Here is a 14,067-nt window from a genome sequence, read left to right on the forward strand (position 1 = left end):
TATTGTTAATAATATCCTGTCACTGGCTGTTGTCCATTCCATCTTTATAAATGAAAACATTTGAATTTTATAAATCTTATATGAAAGACCAAAGCTTGACAATATATGTACTTGGGTTATCATGAATGAAGAGATCTTCCTTGCAAGCTATTAATCTTGAAAAATATTCATTGAATAGAATTTGGGCTGGTAGTACGTAAGAAAATGTGTTATTTTCTGTTTGTAGTCTCTCCCAAATTCATAAAAATCCCATAATGCAATAAAGCTGTATCGTAAAGTAAACATTTTTATAGACATACCTATAACAAAATTGGCCTTGAAATCCCAGGAACTAATCAAAGGAAAGGCATCTGTAACAAAATGATACATTGTAAATATGTAATGTATGTAAATATATATATATATACACACACACATATATTTTAAAACAGGCAGCGCCTTTATGAGGTACAAATAAGTTCCAGTTTAGAAAAGAAGAAGCACCATAGGATGAAGAGTGATAAACCATGCTCCAGGGTGGCCTATCAATCATTTTAGTGATTCCCTAAGGAATACTTAGAGATGAACCAAATTTCTGACTGGAGTGTAGAAAACACATAGATCTGGAGAAGTGGGACCTGCCAGAAGGTAACTGAATATGAGGGAATGGCAGCACCATCTGAATCAACTTTCACAAGGACAGCAGAGGATAGAGAGTTGGGCTGATTGGACATGAAGAACATTGGGATAAATGTTGTGGTGCTGCAACTGCTTATCACCATCACTGTAGCCCCCTCCCCAAACACTGACCCTGAAATGGGTAACTTTGTATCTGCTTTCTATCTCATAAAACCTGTTATTCCGTTGCTAGGTAAAATCTCTTTACCACCCTTTGTTTTAAATGTTAACTTCATCCCGATAAAAATAGTTAACCACAGGCCTTTGCTGGTATGTATTTCTTTTAAAATGAAGTCAGGAGGATTCCATTGAGGAGAAAGAGATTTAACACAGATACTTTTTCAGTGAACTATCAATGGTTTGGAGTTTGAAGCTAAAAAGAAAAAAATGGAGAATATATATATATATATATATATATATATATATATATATATATAAATACATATATATTTATATATATTCTTTTTAAAAAATATTAAAAATCTTTGTTGTCCAAATTAAACTATTATGTTTCTGTAAGAGCAGAAAACTTTGTATGTACAGTAAAGACACTGAAGTTCATAACATACAGTAGTCTCAAATCCAAGCTGAAGTGTTTCTGGCAGTATTGGCACTGCGTTGCATCATGGCATGTGCTGTGCATAGTGAGTATGTTGTGGGTTCAGAACCAAGGCTGTGGTGAAGTTGTGCAATACAACATGGGCGAGCACTGCCAGAAACCCCACAGATTCAGAGAATACATATTCTTTGATACAACTTGTCAGACCAGAAAAGAAGCATTTCATTTATGCTGGGAAACTGTAAGTCAATAATAGGTTAAAGGGCAGAAACAAGAGTAGAGAATAAGCCTAGTCAACATTCCAGTGCTATATACTTTGGGTCCCTCAAATGGACCGTAAACCTACCATACCTATATGGAGTGCCCTTACCTTCATAACTACATGTTCCCTTTTTATTCTCATTTCAGTCCTGAAAACCAAAACAGAAATAAGGCAAAACAAAAGAAAAATAAAAAAAATTAAATTAAAAAAATTTTTCAAACTCTTTGGAGTTCATCTTTTTTTTTCTCACTATTTAGGTTTGATACATTACCTTTTCTCTAGGAGAGCCTTTAACTATAATCCTTGTAGACAAGAAAAGCTCCATTCAGGTTCTTTCTCTGACATATATTGCCTATGTGAACAAGGTAAAACAATCATTCCATCTTTTGGTGACCCAGCAAACTATTTATGACTCTCACAGATGACTTGCTCCTTTAAGTCAGTAGAGGAAGTTTCCATACAAGAGAGCCCCACTCACTGATAAAATCACTGGCCAAACCCAAAAAGGATTTCACTAATTTTGTGATAGTAACATCATGCTTCAGGCTCATATTAAACTTACAATCTATTAAAATTGTAAAAAACCAACAAAACTTCCTCCCCCCGCCTCCCCACATAAACAGCTATTGAGGTTGGTCCTGTCCTGAGTCTTTGATTTGCCTTAAGCTCATGACATGTACATTTTGCTTCTTGAATTATTATGTTAGATTATCTTAATTAAAAGAAATCAAAACAATTGGAACTTTGGCATCAATGAAAATAATTATGATATAGCAAAAGTCATGATTTAAAAATTTTTCCTTTAAATACATTTTCAAGCAGTGAGATGTCACAGAGAATAAAGTATAGGTGGGACCTAAGCTCAAATCTGCCCTTTAATACTTAGGGGCTGTGTGACACTGAGCAATTCACTTAACCTTTTTTGCCTCAGTTGCCTCATCTGTAAAAATGAGATAATAATAGCATGTACTTCTAAGGGTTTGTGCAAAGATCAAATGAGATAATAATTGAAAAGCACTTAGCACAATGCTTAGCAATTTGTTGTTCAGTCAGTTTTCAGTTATGTGTGACTCTTTATGACACCATGTAAGATTTTCTTAGCAAATACATTGAAGTGGTTTTATATTTCCTTCTAGCTCATTTTAAAGATGACAACATTGAGGCAAGCAGCGCTAAGTGGCTTGCACAGGGTCACACAACCAGGAAGTGTCTGAAACTAGGTTTGAACTCAGGAAGATGAGTGTTCCTGAATCCAGGGCTAGCACGCCATCCATTGTGCCTCATAGTTGCCCTTGGCACATAATAGATGCTATATAAATGTTAGTTGCAGCTATATATCAAAATAGTTGGCTACCACAAAGCAACTAACCTTTACTAATGCCTTTTGTGAGGACTCATATTAAAGTAAAGGTTACTCTAGGTTTGTGAAAAGTATGCCAAAGGAACTTAAACATTGGCATTTACTACAAAATTAGGAAGGTTTCAAGTATAGGCATATTTCATTTTATTGTGCTTCATGTTTTAATGCTTTTTTTTTTTTACAAATTGAAGGTTTGTGGCAACCCTGCTTTGAACAAGTCTGTCCGAGCCATTTTTCCAGCAGTTTGTGCTCATATCGTGTCTCTGCATCACATTTTGGTAATTCTTAAAATAGTTTAAAGTTTTCTGTTATTATTTTGTCTCTTATGGTAGTCTGTGATCAGTGATCTTTGATGTTACTGTTGTAGTTGCTTTTGGGCATCAGGAACCATGCCCATATAAGAAGTGAATTAAACTGATAAAAATTATGTGTGTTCTGACTGTTCCACTGAGCAGCCGTTCCCTGTCTCTCTCCCTCTCCTAAGGGCTAAGACATAACAATATTGATATTAGACCAGTTAGCAACTCAACAATGACCTCTGACTGATCAAGTGAAAGGAATAATCACTATTGTCTTATTTTAAGAAATTGTCACAGCCATCACAATCTTCAGTAACCACCATCCTCTTCAGTCGGCAGCCATAAGCTTCAAGGTAAGCCCCTCAACCAGAAAAAAAAATACAACCTGCTGAAAAGTCAGGTGATGGTTAGCTTTTTTTTAGCAATAAAATATTTTAAATTAAGGTATGTGCATTTTTTTAATAAAATACTATTACATACTTAATAGAATACGATATAGTGCAAATATAACTTTTTTATGTAATGAGAAGACAAAAAATTCACAAGACTGACTTTATTGTGATATTTGCTTTATTATGGTGGTCTGGAAACAAACTTGCGATACATCTGAGGTATACATGTTGTTGCAACAATTCAGCTAGCAGCTGCTGTGGGGGTGTAAAACCAACAACAAGCAGCACACAGAACACTGCAAGCCCAGGTTCTTTTTATCTGCTTTACTAAGGAAAGCAACGTTAAGGGGTTAACAATCTTACTTTAATCCAGCATACAAATATCATTTGCTTAGTTCAGGGGAAAAAGCTAGCACCCTGAACTTCAGATCAAATACAAACAAATTACAAAGAGACCAAATACAATTCATAGTTATCAAGAAAACCATCAACATCTGAGTTCAGCTGCAAGGCCCTTTGAACGGCTGCCCAGAGTCCTGCGCCTCCAGGAGTCAGAGCCTTAAGCAAATAGCTCTATCTTCCCTTATTATGCACTCTTTAGCCATCATCAAATGTCATCTGAGCCACCAGAACTTAAGCTCTTACTATTGGCCTTGGTCTTAGCACCTCCTTTCATTGGCCCCACCTAGAGCCCCACCTTTAGTTACCAATTCACACCCACATAGGCTTAGCACCTGATAGATAGGGGTTTGGGCCTGGGACTTAGACCTAATAAGACTCAATAATTTGAATTAATCAAAGGAAACAAAGTCCAAACTCTTCAAGGGCCCTTGGTTGAATAAGTGCTAAGAGCCCATCTTGATCCACAGTACATATGTACAGGCTCTAAAATGCCTATGGGATAGTCTAGAAAAAGATAGTAAAGCTTCTTGCCAGAGTGTGAACTTCACTTCAGTTGTGTACTATCTAAGCAATTACTTACAGGTCTTCTGGGAAGGCAGGCCAGGCCATATTCTCCTGCTGGTGGTCATCTTCTCCAAGAATTTCTGTAATAGTTGCAGGGGCCTCCTCATAAAGAGCAAACAAAATTGACAGGATCAAGGATCTTCCAACCTCTTGAACTCACAAAGTTGTCTCCAAGGCTGAAAATATCTATTCCAGGAATGCCATTCAGTCATCTGCTATCCCTTTTATCAATTATTTGTGTACTTTTACTCTCCCTTATTAGATTATAGTCTTCTTGAATATTTATATTAAAAAATAAACCTTAACACCTTACATGCAGTGAATGCTTATTAAATGTTTATTGAAATGAGTGCGGCACACTGCTATCACTTACCAAGCTCCAAACAGCACACTCCCCATGTCTGTGCCTCCACTCTCTGGCTGTCCCCCATGCAGCTGTAGCTGCTTTTCAAAGGTATTAAACATTTGACATTTGAACCAGTAAAGTGAGTATTCACTCTGACAGAATGAGACACTTTTAAGAGCATTGAAGTAAGCTAATAAATACAAAGAGCATTTCTAAAATATAATAAATAAATCTTTCATACGATTAATTTTTCATGTAGTTTTCTTAGAGAGCATTTTGCCTCCATTTCACTATTAGTTAATACAGTGACTGTGCCACAAGAAAATGGAATTCCTACACATATGTAATGCTAACTTTAGAACAAGCACAACATTGGCTTTTTTTTTCCTTTCTCTGATTATAATTCAGGTCTCAGAGTCTCTAGCAGTCTACAAAAGAGGAATTGCTTACTTTGGGTAGATGCTGTTTTATATTTCTTCTGTCTGACAAAGAGGTTTCTCCCTCCCTCTACTTTCTTCTAAATTGTACTTTAACGGATTGGATCATAGCATATATCACTAAGAAAAATGTGCTCTCTCAGATGTTTTTGCAGGAGTCAAAGAATCTAAAATTATCGAGAGCAGCTCTGGTGTCCCCTGTCTTCTATTTACTCTCTTCTACAAACTGCAGGAGATAGGAGTGGGGAAAATACTGTACAGTTAAATAAAAATAAGAGAAGCCTTAATTTGGAAGTTTGTTTACAAAGAATGTTAGAAGTAATTTAAGTCCTACTTGGTGATTTGTGGAAAATATATTTTCTGTATTTGGAATATCAATAAATCAATTAATCAACAAATATTTTGTGTCTACTCAGCGTGAAACTAGGGGAAGCATTGGTTATACAAAGACAAAATGAAATACTCAGGATTATATTCTATCTAATGAGCATATTCTCCTGCACTTTTGAGGTCAGGTTTGTTGTCAATAACTGTGTTTGCATGGTTGTTCTCCATTTTTTGTTCTTATTTCCTTATTTCTTTTGTTTCACCATCTATCTCATAATAACCCTGATGAAGCCTACTCTTATACACACACCTAGAAGTTACTTTGTTTTTCCTCCTTAGTCACTCATCAACATATTCGTGACTTTTGGTACGTGCTTACTATACCTAAATTTTATTATAGTTACATGTCTTATCTTTCCTCATAGAACATAACATATTTAAAGATAGGAAGCATATTGTGTGTGTGTGTGTGTGTGTGTGTGTGTGTGTGTCTTTATACACCAATACCTAAACACAGTGCACTTAGTAGGCATTTAAGAAAATTATCAATTGAGTTGGAACGAATAAGATTGGAAAGGAGTAAAAATCTCCATCATGTCCATTCTATGGTAGAAATGAAGTGATGCCATTTGAATGTTAAACGGGACATGATAACTATCTTCAGTTCATGAGAGGTCAGCATCAGGAAGAAGGATTAGAATTGCCCAGAAGGCAAAAAATAGATACAGCACGTGGAAGTTGCAGGGAGGCAGATCTTAGCTCAATAGAAGAAAATATATCCTAATAATTCTGACTTTTCCAAATTAGGATGGCCTACTTTGGGGTGTACTCTAAGTCTTTAAGTTGAAGTATATGGCTTTTAAGGCCTCTACAGCCATAAGATTTCAGGAGTAATTTCTGCTATGATCATTAAACACCATTTAACTCTTTAATTCCCAAAGACAGACTTCTGCAGCCCATTCATAATGAAATTTATGCTCTTTCATGAAAATGTGACTCCTTATTATTTGTGTATAATATTCACATATAGTTGGCAATTAATAAATAACTATTCATTTGGAGGACTGAGCCATTTGTAAAGGACTAAGAAGAAAAGTGAGAGAGAATGTTGTTAAATAAATCCAGCCCTTCATGCAGTTTAAGACTGGCTATCTATAACAGTTTAGAACAAAAAAGGAAAACAGAAAAGAGCTAGATGGTGTGAAGTGGCAGGTAGATATATGCTCCTTGCAGGGCAAGGTAGCCCGCTGAAATCTGCATTTACTGGGAATCCATTTTAATCACAGGCTGTCATTAAAAGATTCAGCTCCTCTACCTTCCTCAGGAGCTGTAGTTAAAAGTATTCATCTGGACAGTATAGCACAAAAAGATCTAGGAATGTTGGAAGGATGTTCTAAAACTAATGAAATACAATTTACTAAGGATAAAAGTCAAGATCGGAATTTTTAGGGTTTTTTGGGGAGACGAGTAGGGGATCAACTAAAAACTCATAGGACGAGGGAGACCTGACTTAACAGCACAACATTCATATGAAAAAATTAAAAAAAACAAACGAGCAAAAAACACCCTTTTTAAACTTGAATCCATGATGTATATAAGATAGTAGTATTATGTATGTCCGAAATCAAAACTAATTCATACATAGACAAACTATGTTTTTCTTTCATCTTTCCATAATGTCATCAGTTTAGAGAGTTCCCAGGAACAAAAAGGCCTTCTACCAAAGCAGATCACAAACTACTTACAATCTCAGAGTTTTCTAGTGAATTTGCCTAGTACAGCCAATATGTTTCAGATACAAGACTTGAACCCATGTTGTTCTGACTTTGAGGACAGAAATCAATAAACTCTTATTAACGAAGCAACTATTAATAATGATAACATCATCGCATATTTATATTGCGCAAAACAAAGGAACAACAAGGATCTAGCATTGTGTGGTTTACAAAGGACTTTACAAAGAACATTTGACTTGGGATCAGAAAATCTTGGTTCTAGTCACACCTCTGAAATCTCTGAGACTTTCTAAAGTTGCTTAATCTCCCTAAAAATGAAAATAAGACTTTAAAAATTTACACAAACTGCTCCATAAATAGTGATAGGGATAGATTTTTTTCTTTTCTTTTCTTTCTTTCTTTCTTCCTTCCTTTCTTTCTTTCTTTCCTTCCTTCCTTCTTTCTTTCTTTCTTTAATATTTTTAGTTTTCAGCATTGATTTTCACAAGAGTTTGAATTACAAATTTTCTCCCCATTTCTACCCTCCCCTGCCACTCCAAGATGACTTATATTCTGATTGCCCCATTCCCCAGTTAGCTCTCCTTTCTGTCACCCTACTCCCCACCATGCCCTTTTCCCCTCCTTTATTGTAGGGCAAGATTGATTTCTGTGCCCCATTGCCTGTATATCTTACTTCCTAGTTGCATGAAAAAAAAAACTTTGTTTTGAATTTAAATTGTTTTGAATTTGCCTTTAAAACTTTGAGTTCCAAATTCTCTCCCCTATTTCCTCCCCATCCACCCTCCCTAAGAAGGCAAGTAATTCAACATAGCCACATGTGTATCATTATGTAAAACTCTTCCACAGTACACATGTGAAAGATTAACTATATTTTGCTCCTTCCTATCCTATCCACCTTTGTTCAGTTTTCTCCCTTGACCCTGTCCCTTTTTGAAAGTGTTTGCTTTTGATTGCCTTCTCCCCCTATCTGCCCTCCATTTTATCATCCCCTTTTTTATCTCCTTCCTCCTTCTTTCCTGTGGGGGAAGATACCCAATTGAGTGTGTATGTTATTCACTCCTCAGGTCAAATCCGATGAGGGCAAGATTCACTCATTCCCCCTCACCTGCCCCTCTTCCTTTCCTATAGAACTGCTTTTCTTGCCACTTTCATTGGAGATAATTTATCCCATTCTATCTCTCCCATTCCCCTCTCTCAATATATTCCTCTCTCATCCCTTAATTTGATTGTTTTTTAGACATCATCCCTTCATATTCAAATCACCTTGTGCCCTCTGTCCATATATGTATACATATATATATGTGTATATATATATGTATATATATGTATATATGTCCTTTAGCTACCCTAATACTGAGGTCTCATGAATTATACTAACATCTTTCCATGTAGGAATGTAAAGAAAACAGTTCAATTTTAGTAAGTCCCTTATGATTTCTCTCTCTTGTTTAGCTATTCATGCTTCTCTTGATTCTTGTGTTTGAAAGTCAAATTTTCTATTCAGCTCTGGTCTTTTCACTGAGAGACATTGAATGTCCTTTATTTTATTGAAAATCCATATTTTGCCTTGGAGCATGATACTCAGTTTTGCTGGGTAGGTGATTCTTGGTTTCAATCCTATCTCCATTGACTTCCAGAATATCATATTCCAAGCCCTTCGTTCCCTTAATGTAGAAGCTGCTAGAACTTGTATTATTCTGATTGTGTTTCCACAATACTCAAAGTGTTTCTTTCTAGCTGCTTGCAGTATTTTCTCCTTGATCTGGGAGCTCTGGAATTTGGCAACAATGTTCCTAGAAGTCTTCTTTTTGTGATCTTTTTCAGGAGGCGATCTGAGGTTTTTTTCAATTTCTATTTTACCCTCTGGCTCTAGAACATCCAGGTAGTTCTCTTTGATTATTTCTTGAAAGATGTTATCTAGGCTCTTTTTTTGATCATGGCTTTCAGGTAGTCCAATAATTTTTAAATTATCTCTCCTGGATCTATTTTCCAGATCACTGGTTTTTCCAATGTGATATTTCACATTGTCTTCTATTTTTTCATTCCTTTGGTTCTGTTTTGTAATATCTTGATTTCTTATAAAGTCACTAGCTTCCAATTGCTCCAATCTAATTTTAAGGTAGTATTTTCTTCAGTGGTCTTTTGGACCTCCTTTTCCATTTGGTTAATTCTGCCTTTCAAGGCATTTTTCTCCTCATTGGCTTTCTGGAGCCCTTTTGCCATTTGGGTTAGTCTATTTTTAAGGTGTTATTTTCTTCAGTATTTTTAGGGTCTCGTTTAGAAAGTCATTGACTTGTTTTTCATGTTTTTCTCACATCCCTCTCATTTTTCTTCCCAGTTTTTCCTCTACTTCTCTAATTTGCTTTTCCAAATCCTTTTTGAGCTCTTCCATGGCCTAAGACCAGTTCATGTTTTTCTTGGAGGCTTTTGATGTAGGCTCTTTGACTTTGTTGACTTCTTCTGTCTATATGTTTTGGTCTTCTTTATCACCAAAGAAAGATTCCAAAGTCTGAGTCTGAATGTGAGTCCACTTTTGATGCCTGGCCATGTTCCCAGACAACTTACTTGACCCTTGAGTTTTTCGTTGGAGTATGACTGCTTGTAGAGTAGAGAGTACATTGTCTCAAGCTTGAGCAGCTGCACTGTTGATTTTAGAGCTATTTCTACACAGCAAGCTCTGCTACACCAGTGCCATTCCTCCACCAAGAACTACCAACCCATGCCAGATTCAGACCTAAGCTGCTTCTGCACTCCCCTTCAGATCCATCACTTAATTCCTCCTAGCCAGTGGGCCTGTGGCTTGAAGCAACTGAAGCTGTAGCTCTGTCAGCAGCCTCAGAGCTGCATCACATCCTATGCCCCCAGGGCAGTGGCCAAATGGCGAACTCCTTTCACTCTCTCCCAGGAGCTTTTCCCATTAACGTTGTTTTCTTTGGTGTTTGTGGGTTGAGAAGTCTGGTAATTCCCACAGCTTGCTGATTCAGGATGCTAGGGCCTGTTCTGCCTAGTTCCTGGTTGGTTTGGTCCAGGCGTGGCTCATGCTGGACTCTGCTCTGCTCCCAGTTCCATGCAGTAGACCTTAGCCCATGAGCATCCGGACTATCCTGGGCTGTATCCCTGCTTCCCTCTGATATTTTGTGTGTTCTGCATTTCTAGAATTTGTTCGGAGTCATTTTTATAGGTATTTGGAGGGACCTGGGAGGCAGCTCCCTAAAGTCCCTGCTTTCCAGCTGCCCCCTTGGTTCCGCCCCCCAGTCCATTTTTTAAGGTGTTATTTTCTCCAGCATTTTTTGGGTCTCCTTTAGCATGCCATTGACTTGTTTTTCATGGTTTTCTTACATCTCTCTCATTTCCCTTCCCAATTTTTCCTCTAATTCTCTATCTTGCTTTTCCAAATCCTTTTGGAGCTGTTCCATGGCCCGAGACCAGTTCATATTTTTCTTGGAGGCTTTTGATGTAGTCTCTTTGACTTTGTTCACTTCTTCTGGCTGTATGTTTTGGTCTTCTTTGTCACCAACGAAAGATTCCAAAGTCTCAGTCTGAGTCTGAATCTGAGTCCTTTTTTGCTGCCTGGTCATGTTCCCAGCTAACTATATGACCCTTGAGTTTTTTGTCAGGGTATGACTGCTTGTAGAGTATAGTGTACTTTGTCCCAAGCTTGAGGGGCTGCACTGTTGTTTTCAGAGTTTTTTCTACACAGCAAGCTCTGCCACACCAGGGCTCTTCCTCCCCCAAGATTGGCCAAACCAAACCACTACTCAGATCTGAGCAGGCTGTGCACTCCTGCCTTGATCCACCACTTAATTCCTCCCACCAGGTGGGCCAGGGGCTGGTAGCAACTGCTGCTGTAGCTATGTAGCTGCACCTCCTCTGCCACCCCTGGAGCAGTGACTGAACTGCAATCTCCTTTCACTGTGTCCCTGCAGTTTATTCCCACTAACCTTCTCTGTTTTCTTTGGTGTTTGTAGGTTGAGAAGTCTGATAATTGCCACAGCTCATTGATTCAGGGTGCTGGGGCCTGTTCAACCCGGCTCCCATTCTGGTTGGTCCAGGCACACCTCATGCTGGGCTCTGCTCCGCTCCACTCCCAGCTTCGTGAGCCATAGACCTTACCCAGTGATCATACAGGCTGTCCTGAACTGGAGCCCTGCTTTCCTCTGCTATTTTGTGAGTTCTGCAATTCTAGAATTTGTTCAGAGCCATTTTTATAGGTTTTTGGGGGGTCCTAAGGGAGAGCTTTAGGCAAGTCCCTGCTTTCCAGCTGCCATCTTGGCTCCCCCCCCCCATAGAATTTTATCTCAAGTTTTAATTACTTAAATCACTTAACCTTTCCACCCTGGCACATTCACATTGGTTCTGTGTAGAAATACCATGCCCAGGATAAGGGCAGTAATAGTTATGCCTGACAAGTCAAATCATATCTTAATTGTTATGTTCAGTACCAGTCTCCATCTTTTAAAAGGGAAATTGATAAGCTGTAGTGTGTTTCAGAAGAGTACAAAGTTGAAATGAGTGATGGGAAAAAATATCTACCCATGGTCCTTCCTGCTGGCCACAAACGAGAGACCATAAAGTCAGGACATGATTGAAATGGGGGTATAGCAAGTCTCAAATTGTGTCTCTCTTGACTCTTCTGCCTGATTGCCATGTTTGTATACTTTCCTGGTAGTAGAGTCCCTTCACTTAGTAGATGTCTGAAGACAAAGGAAGTCACTTTACCTTATCTTAATGACCAGATTTATTGCCAGATGGAGATGAAGTCATCATCTATAAAAGCAAAGTGACGCTGTATTTTTGTTGCATATTCTTGCTACGTTGGGACTGAGTAGATCTCTTTTTTTTTGGAACAGATTAACGAGTAACAATTTGCATCCCAATATGAAACCTGAGCTAGCAGAGCAGTGGTTTCAGGGCCACCCCTAACAGTAAGCTTCAAACTGTATTATGAAGAAAGATTTGAATTTCTTGGAAATATTTAATCTGAAGAATAAAGTGTTGGAGGATATTAGAGCAGAAATAACAAAAAAAAATGTACAGTATAGCTACAAACAACAGAACTGAGTACTAGGTAGAATTTATAGAAAATTGGGTTTAGTTTAAAGTAAGAAAGCACTATTCACTAATTAAGTATGCATATTAATAACTTTTTGAGGTAGTGAGTTACTTGTCACTGAAATATTTGAGCCTGAAGCTGACTAGGGGGTATTTTGTTTGTAGCTGCCTATTAGGAGTATTATATTCTAGGCTGTATTAGAAAATCTTTACCATCCTCCCTTCTCTAAAAATTTTCATTTTGGCTTGGAAAGATATGCCAAAAAATTGTTATGAATAGGTAGCAGAAGCAGATTAGAAATAGTCTTACTGAGACATAGCTTAACATCATTTTCAGAGAATTTGCCTTGCAGTCCAGAAAACTTATCTAACAAGTCATACCTATTACATGTAATGATCAAGTTATCTAATATTTCATCGGCTCCAGGAAACTCACTAAAACTATTAGTTGCAAATTATTTGTTGATCTGTATTTTTGGGAGGAATTTTCTCACTGACAATACCCCTACAGAGTGAAGAACAACCAATCCAGGCCCTCTGACCCTTCACCCCCCCAAAATAATAATTTTACAACAAAATGGTGTGAGGAATATATTAGTCACCAAGATATTTGCTATGCCATATTAAGGGACCTTCCATATTGATATTTTATGGTAAGTTTTCATTGGTTAGTTCTTGTTAAAGTCAAATAGTTTATATCACTATCCTTGAATGCAAGTCATATAAAAATGTTTTTCCAAATTAAGTTGTTAATGGACTGCTTTTGGACATGACAAATATTGATGCTAAGAGAATATGGAATATTCACAGTATGAAACAAATTGTGGACATTTTAAAGTAAAAGAGAAGAAGTGAATCTGATTTCCATACCCATAAAGGGCTGAAAATAGAAATTACTTTGTGACACATATTTACCTATTTAATATTTTAGAGGGTAAAATTGACTATCAGACATTTTATCACAAAGCCAGAGTTTATATTGAACGGAATTCAAGGAAATCTCAAGGGCCCCAGGAGAGTCATCATAAATACTGTCATGTTCCTGTAGCTAACAATATGGTCCCCAGAATGATGACATGTATATATAACTGAAGTAATTGTTTGGAAGGTCAATACTTGATATCTGTATGGGCCAACTAAGTTTACTTTATTCTAATATTATGCTACTGAGTATACAAATAATACTGGAAAACTTCATGACCAATAATGCAAATTCATGTAATAAAGTCTACAATTACTTATATACAGAGAATAATGTAATATACTTTTCATAATGCCCACTTCAAATTCCATTTTCTCTATAAAGTCTTCTCCCAACTCCTTAGTCAGCAATGACCTCACTCCTCTGACCTTATATAGCATTTCATTTACACCCTCCTAAATTAACATTTTATTTTTGTTTCATAGGTACTAATGTTTGTGACCTTACCAATGTAAGGACAATTAGAACAATAGTCATCTTACGTAATATTTCCATTTTTCCTAGGATAGAACAAGGCTTATAGTGAATGTTTAATGTTTATTAAATAAATGAATGGATGAATGGGATAGGTCTTTAAGGGTTATGAATAAATGAATGAATTAGAATTATAGAAATCCCTATATATGCCACTATTTAAATATATGATTATTAGCTTTTAGTTAATTTGGTGAAAAGTTTTAGCTAAACTCAAT

This window comes from Trichosurus vulpecula, chromosome 1 (genome assembly GCF_011100635.1).
Source record: "Trichosurus vulpecula isolate mTriVul1 chromosome 1, mTriVul1.pri, whole genome shotgun sequence".
NCBI lineage: Eukaryota > Metazoa > Chordata > Mammalia > Diprotodontia > Phalangeridae > Trichosurus > Trichosurus vulpecula.